Source organism: Sceloporus undulatus, chromosome 7, assembly GCF_019175285.1.
Source record: "Sceloporus undulatus isolate JIND9_A2432 ecotype Alabama chromosome 7, SceUnd_v1.1, whole genome shotgun sequence".
Classification (NCBI taxonomy): Eukaryota; Metazoa; Chordata; class Lepidosauria; order Squamata; family Phrynosomatidae; genus Sceloporus; species Sceloporus undulatus.
Genome location: NC_056528.1, coordinates 12,852,159 through 12,857,682, shown reverse-complemented (window position 1 = coordinate 12,857,682; position 5,524 = coordinate 12,852,159). Strand labels below are relative to the sequence as shown.

At 46.7% G+C, this 5,524-nt stretch overlaps 1 protein-coding gene across 2 annotated transcripts in view; it reads right to left on the bottom strand.

Moving 5' to 3' along the window:
• Nucleotides 1-5,524, bottom strand: part of NEK6 (NIMA related kinase 6) — a 56,247-nt gene that overhangs the window by 5,327 nt on the left and 45,396 nt on the right. The window lies entirely within an intron of this gene.

Sequence of the window (5,524 nt, the reverse complement as noted above, 5' to 3'; positions counted from 1 at the left end):
TATCAGTACTTAGGTATAACTTAGACTTGAATTATACTTCAGTTTCTACAAACGTATCTTGTGCTGGATTCCTGGCTTCTGACAGGCTTTATGGGAACAGCTGCTGTTAGACCAGGGGGGAATTTAGGCAACATAATGCTCCCCTGCATGCCTCTCTCCTATCCTGGTTTCCAAGCTTTCCCAAAGCTCAACTATCGATTATAGGGCATGGTCATCAATAATCAATGTACCTAGGCAACCAAACCATATGATTCCAGAAACTCCCAGCTGTCTGTGGTGACACTGAGACTTTTCCCTCCCTCTTTCTTTCCTGATGAGTGAGCTCCTCTGTTACCCAAAATTTCCTTTAGGCCTCAGGCAAGCCATGTCTATATGTTTAGAATGCGTGATTCAAAGTTTTCAGTTATATAAATGGAATACTACCTTTTAGCCTTGTTTTACTGAAGTTAGTCTCAGGAGGATACGCAAGAGATTCAGCGCATTTCTCTGCTAAAGGAGTCTGACTCTCATTGAACTAGTATTCAGTGTACCCAAAATGGGGCTAGCATTCCTAATCCGCCAGTATTGGATAGAGAAACTCACAGCACCATCGAAGAAGGAAGAGCAAGGAGGGCTACCCCTTTTGAGCAAAGTGGCCACAAACTCTTCCACCAACAGCAGAGGCTTTTGTAACACAGTTGTGTAAGCTGCGATATGTTTGCCTAACTCAAAGATTAATTCGTGATAACCTTGGGTACCCTATAGGAAGATCTGAATTCTTATGTAAGAGCCCTGTTGGTTTTCATATCCCTTTTGGTTCCAGCAGAGACACTTTGCTCTGTCACACGGGGAATGTTTTATGCAGGCTCTGCAGAAATGCCACACGGTTTTAGAGGCATCTGCTGGACAACCAAAGGCAGGCTATGGATAAACCTGTGGCATCTGCTGTGGGTCGGAGGGAGGGTTAGGAGAATTGACCTTCGGTGGTTTCTGACAATGCTGAGCCTGCTTTCTTCATTCAGAAAGCCAACCAACTAAATGCAACCAATTCATGGGGCTGGCCATGTCAAATCGCACCTATACAGAACAGAAAAACAACACAAAGCTATGCAACAGTGAGAACTTACAATCACCTTCATCCCAAGAAAATGCTTCTGTAAGATTCCCTTAGTCAATCTGAGCAAGGGGCTATGCCATTTGGGAGGGATGCTGGGTATTACAGTTCAAAACAAATAGCCTTCCCAAGCTCTGTTTTCCAAAGCGGACACAAAAAGAGAAGCAGATAGGAGATGCCAGGGTCCAGTTCAGGCCTCTTCCTTCCTCAGGCTTGGTGCTTGGACCCTCAACCCAAAGATGCCCAGGAGAGGCCTAAGGAGAGCATCCCCTTTGCTGCCACTCTCAGGTAGAGCACCAAGACTACCTCTCTTGTTCTTCCTCTTCCTCCTCCTCCTCCTCCTCCTCTTTCTTTGCCCACCATTTGCATCCAGCTCTAATCAGGTTTGTCTTCAAAGGGAATGCCCCAAGCGAGCAAAAGCCGTGTCCCCTCGGCAGGCGGTCCACACGGAGCCTCAGCTGCTTATTAATCATAATGCTATTCAAGTGCTTCCTGTCACTCTCGCTGTCACAAGCGGCTCCGCCACAATGAAGTAATCCTCTTCCTAATGAACCACTATTGGATAATTGTGGATATTATCCACTCGGCCTACGGAAGATCTTTTAAAACCATTTGCTTGCAAGCCAGGGCAGATCGTCAAGCTGCTCGCTGCTGCTCCTCCTTCTTATTTGTGTTGGCGAAGCCGGCGTCTTGAGCGACTATTTTAAACGAGGAGCTTATTTGGTAATTGCTCGCCTTTTGTTCATTAACATGCACAGGGAAAGCGACCTAAAGAAATTGGCCTCTCCTCAGTCAAGACGCTTCCAGCAGTGCTTTTAAAAGGGGTGTGCATGTGCGTATGTCTGCGCATTCAACCCAAGATACCTCTCGCACCTATTCTATTGTTCTCAAAAATATATAACATGGGCAAAATGATTAATACAGTTGGCCCTCCTTATCCACTGAGTTTTTTTATCCACGGATTCAAGCACCCACAGACTGAAAATATTCAAAAAATTCTAAATTCCAAATAGCAAATCTTGATTTTGCCCTTTTATATAAGGGACACCATTTTGCTATGCCATTATATTTAATGGGACTTGAGCATCCACGGATTTTGTTATCCATGGGGGGTCCTGGAACCAAACGCCAGCAAATAACAAGGGTCCATTGTATAATAATATTTGGGAGGCTTAAGAATTTAGCGGAGAATCAAAGTCCTTCCATTCATCACTGGAGATAAGGTGCAGTCTAGTAGTGAAGTTGTGCAGCAGGAAGATTGCAGTGGTACAAGGACCTGATTTCTTCAATAATACCACTTTCAGCACCAGCCCAGGTTTTGTCGAAGCATCCTTCTGTACGAGGAACAGGAAAAACTATCAGGGATAGTTGGCAAACCTGATATCAGCACTCCACTGAGCCCAGATCAATTCTCCAGCATTTTAGGAAAGAGTCCAGAGTTCAAGATAGCTTTAGAAAAGATCTGGATTTTCTGGAGAGAAAAATCTGTATCTTGCAGGGCACTAAAGGCCCGGTCATGCCCCTTGTATTCGAAGGCAAGAAGTGGTTCTTAAAGGAGAACTGGACCCTGGGGATCAGCCAAGGAACAACCAGTCAAAGGTCAGAGCTGCAGTGGCAAATCTGAACCCATGAGGAGAGAAATACAGCATCACTTCAGTGCCAGACTGGTTTTGCTGATGCCAAGGCCATGCTTGTCCAGGGACTGGAAGTAGTCTTCCGCTTGTGGCCTGAATGGTTAAGGCAGCTGGCTGGAGGCAAGCAAAGGCCTGGCAAGCAACCATTTCGTCACAAAGTCTGCTTTTGACATCTGGATTAGAACAATTACTCTGGGATCATCCAGACCGTCCTTTCAAATTGACCACCACGCTCAATGGCTGGTCTAAGCACATACCAATTGTTCTCTGCGTTTACATTGATTATCTTGTTAGAACCACTAAAGCCATTGCTTGCAGCTATTTCCAAGGAATGGGGCAACTTATTTTTATCTCCCGTAAGTTATCCCGATGACATCTCTCCAAGAGATGGGGAAGGCTTCCCCACTATTTTGATAAAATTTAATAGAAATCAATGGGAGTCTGTACATGTCAAGTTGAGGTGGCATAGTTTGACAACACACACACACACACACACACTCCAAGCCCAAATAATACTAAAGTGAATTCCAAGTGGCATACATGCCTCCAGGCAACTCGGAGACAAAAGTGCCCCCCTCCTTTGTCTGCACACAAATATAGTGGAAAGGCCCAGGAAAACAACTTCCAACCAGCCAATCATAGCTTCCCCGCTTTTAAACAAAGCAAGAACAGAGATGCAAGAACAGAGTATTGGCATTGACATATTCTGAAGCATTCAGCAGAGCCGGGTAAAGAAGGAGGAGGGGATGTGAATTCACACCTCATTAGGGAGATGCGAATAGCTAAGGATTATGCCTCCATAGCCACCAAGCAGTTGCATTCACACTTCAAGAGAGTCTGGGCAGGATGGACAGGCTGCCTGTGTCAACATGCCTCTTTGGCATGGCGTCTGCAGATGGATACAAAGAGGTGCCACAGAAGGAGGTGCCACAAAGGCCACATTGGGCACAAATCATGATATAAGCACTAGGATGGAAGGGGTGATCCTTCCAGATGGGGGCCTAATATGACCTAGAAACTGGTCAATCTATCTGGCATGCTTTCATTTCATTGGAATAGGAGCCATGAGAAGCAGCGAGCCTAAACCTAATCTTCACATTAAATGAAGAAATATATGGAGTGGGAAGGCTGAGGGATCTTGTAGCACCTTTGAGACTTATTGAAAGACGTTGGCAGCATGAGCATTCGTAGACTTGAGCCTACTTCCTCAGAGGTATCAGATTTCATAGACTTTAGCCTACTTCCTCAGATGCATGTAAGGAAGTAGGCTCAAGTCTACTGAACCTCACACTACCAACTTCTTTCTTTCAGTTAGTCTCAAAGGTGCTACAAGACCCTTTTGCATACTGATTGCTACCGGAGCCCCAAAGCCCTTCTTGGCTTGAGGGGGTGACAGTGGGGGGGGGGATCCATGGGAATGCAGGTGTAGAACAGGAGCTGAGGGTTTCTTTCATGGCTCCCAGGGCAGCCCCTGCCAGGATGACTCCTTCAACCTGCTGCAGAGCAAGCAAGGCCCCGTGTTTTCTGGGAAGCCCTGTGCAAGACAAAGGGGAGACAGAGGTCCCCTGGTCAGCCGCTCCCTTCAGCTGGTCACAGCCCCACTGTCCACATGCGACTCTGGCGCCAGACGGACACCGCCACAGAAGCAGCTCCACCACTTGTCCTGGCTGCATCTGTTTTAAGGGAAAGGCCTGGCGGTGGTGAGGATGGAATTCCTGGAAGACCAGCAGAGGGCTAATAGAGTCACGCTGTGCTGCTCTCCCAAAGGCTACTTAATCCCTCCAGCCGCAGCTCATTGATTTTGTTTATTGACTTCTCTGCACCGATATATTCCTCTCCCTCCCCATACGCCTTGCGTGGGGCTCTCGCCTACCGCCAACAAATTAATCAGCACCTATTGAACTGCTGGATGACTCAGGCCTAACCCCCCTTCCCTCCCCAACAGCAGACTGCCTTGTTAAACAAGCATCTGTTACACCTGGTGAGTGGGTTGCTCTCTCCCTCTTCCCCCGCCAGGAACAGCAACACTAGGGAAGGCACTGGTGCGCATCATATCTGAGAGATTTCCTTTCTCAATGCCCCACAGGGAACAGACTTTGTTCTGGCAGCTCTCCTGTCTTCATAAATCTCTCGCGTGTCCTTCGACCTTGTCCCACAAGCTGGCACAAAGTTGCAAGGGGCATTTAAAACACACACATACACTCCATAGCATTCCTGCAAGTCATTCAAGCACAAGCCAAATCAAAGAAAAGGATTCTAGGGCCTCCATAATTCGACCTTCCCAAGCAAAATTAGAATGAGCAACCTTGACCATGATACAGTTCATTTTTCAGGTGCTCCCCAGACCAATTCCCTCCTCAAATCTTAAAGAGCAGTGAGGCAAAGGAAAGTGCCACAGGCGCATCCAACGTAGGTTCAGAGTCAGGTGTGCTTGCAACACCATCATCTTGGCTAAGACCAAACTGTAAAGCACTCATCTTAAATTACTCCTCTTCAGCTGGGTTATCCAATAACTCTTTTTACATATTGTTCACAATCAAGATCTTTGTTCTGAAAAGAAACTACACTTCTGTGCCCGCAGCACGGTTCTAACACAGAATTCCGATAACAGTTGAGTTACTGACAGAAGGTTACTTCTTCACTGCCAAAACAGAGGCAGAATAGACACTGCTGGGCTGTAACACCTGATATACCTGAACACTGGCAGTTTTTCTTTGCTGGGGCTGATGGGATCTGGAGTCCACAAAAGCTGGAGTGGCCCAGTGTCTGAACACCAACCTAAAAGCAAGAGATGCTT